The sequence below is a fragment of the Rhinolophus sinicus genome, linkage group LG05, assembly GCF_036562045.2.
Source record: "Rhinolophus sinicus isolate RSC01 linkage group LG05, ASM3656204v1, whole genome shotgun sequence".
Classification (NCBI taxonomy): Eukaryota; Metazoa; Chordata; class Mammalia; order Chiroptera; family Rhinolophidae; genus Rhinolophus; species Rhinolophus sinicus.
The window spans coordinates 97,876,510-97,878,481 of NC_133755.1; the positions used below are offsets into that span (position 1 = coordinate 97,876,510).

General features: G+C 45.7%; 1 pseudogene; it reads right to left on the minus strand.

The window, feature by feature from the left end:
• Positions 1-1,156: 1,156 nt before the first annotated feature.
• Positions 1,157-1,761, minus strand: LOC109448878 (large ribosomal subunit protein bL9m; annotated as a pseudogene).
• Between the last annotated feature and the right edge of the window lie 211 nt (positions 1,762-1,972).

Sequence of the window (1,972 nt, forward strand, 5' to 3'; positions counted from 1 at the left end):
AGATCATCTAGCTGTGATGCGGGTAGCACAGACATCTTGGGGAAAAAAATAACTGCTGGGAACCTATTGCTGTTAGAATGTGGATGGTAGCACAGGACTGATATTGATAATGTTTAGCAGTTGGTATGGGGTAGGCATCAACCAGCCTATGAGAATGGACACCAGCCATACAGAACCAGTACAGCTGGACCAAGGCATTCTAGCTGGATAGCAGCCTGGAATGGGGAAAAGAGGACCAGTTCCCAGAAAACAGGAAATAATGGTAAATTGGGCATTTAATCCAAGAGTTGTCTATTACAGAGTCTAAGAGAAAAAAAGAGTCAAACCCATCTTAAAAACAAAGTAATACTGTTCTTGGAAACTTTTTAGCAATAGAAGGATCATTTAAGTATAAGTGGTTTCTATTTGCTTGCAGGAAAGATTGCCATATGACAGTGTGCTGAGCATTGCAACAAAAAAAGAGAAATATAGCCCAGGACGTTCCCTCCCCTCTGCCCCCAGGAGCTTTCACTTTGACTTGAGAAAAAAGACATACAGAAAATTTACAGAACCAGGCATTGAATTGGGCACATATTTGAGTGCCCTGTGAGTCAGAGAAACAGATAGATGGCTGTGGGCCAGAGAAGTCAGGGCTGCTTTCAGGGAGTTGCTGAGGTTTCTGTCTGTGGCTTCTTTCAGCCATAAAGATGACTGACTGATTGATTGCTTGATTGCTTGCTTGATTGATTGATTAATTGATTGATTGATTGATTGATATTTATTTTCTTAAGACCACAGCCTCTTTTATTTTATTTTGAGGTAACAAATGTTCACTTCAGATGAGAATGAGCCAAGTATCGGAGACAATAACTAGCTCTTCCATTTGTTCCAATGAATTCCAAAGGAGGAAGAGGAAATAGGAACTAGACAGTTTCAGACTATTAATATTCAGCTTGTGAACTCTACAGCCGGGTACTTCCTGAGCAAGACTGCCTCCAATGAGGCTGGATATGTGAACAGTCAAAGATGGAGATGGCAAATATGAAGAATTTAACATGTGTATGTTTAGTATGACGTCCCCATATGCTCTCTAAAATTCCCCATTTGGTCAGAGCTCGCCCATCTTTGCTCCACCGTTCCTCAGATTCTGCTTTGCTGCGTTTGAGGGAGCATAGGTTCAGATCACATGGGAGCTGGTGGGGGCCATTCCCTTGGCACCCTGCTGGGCTAACCAGTACTTATATCTTTTGGTCTTGGGCCTCTCAAAGTTCACCACAGATGTAGATATCCCCAGGGCGTCAAGCCCATTTACCATCACCTCATGCCAATACTCGCCCCACCATGTGCTGGGCTCTTCTGGGGTAGTTGAATGTATGTGGGCAACCGCAACACCAAGATTTTTAAGGAAGTGGCTACAACTACTTCAGGGTTTAGCTCTGACTTGACATCGTTTTTCATCCCCATCTCCAGGTAGGAGACAGCTTCCCAGAAATTTCACTGTGTTCTCTAATTTTCCCTCTTGTCTCTCCAATTTCTCCTCTTCCAACAACATCTTGTTTTCAGGGGATGCATATACAGCTGTCCTTGAGGAACTATTTGATTGGGCCCTCAGATTTCTTCACTGAAACCAGGTCACCCCAGACTCCAAGCTCCTCCACTGACTGCATGAGGATGGGCTCCAGGTTGTCTTTGGACCGGTTTCATGTCCTCCACCAGCTTGTAGACACTGTGTCACCGGTTTAGGCTCAGCTTCCGGCCCTCCCTAGCTTCCACAGTGACCATTCCCTGACTGAGAGAGAGGCTGAAGTCTCATTCTGAGCCTGCAGTGCCCCCTCTCAGAGTCTGGCGGGAGCAGCGTCCATAGTCTTCCTGGCCCGCAGCTGCTCAGCATCCGCCAGCAGCAGAGCCCGGCCACAGTGGGGGTCACTGTGTTCCCAGGTGCCGAGGAGACCTCCATAATGAGTTTTTTAATTCTATGGATTAATGAAGGGAT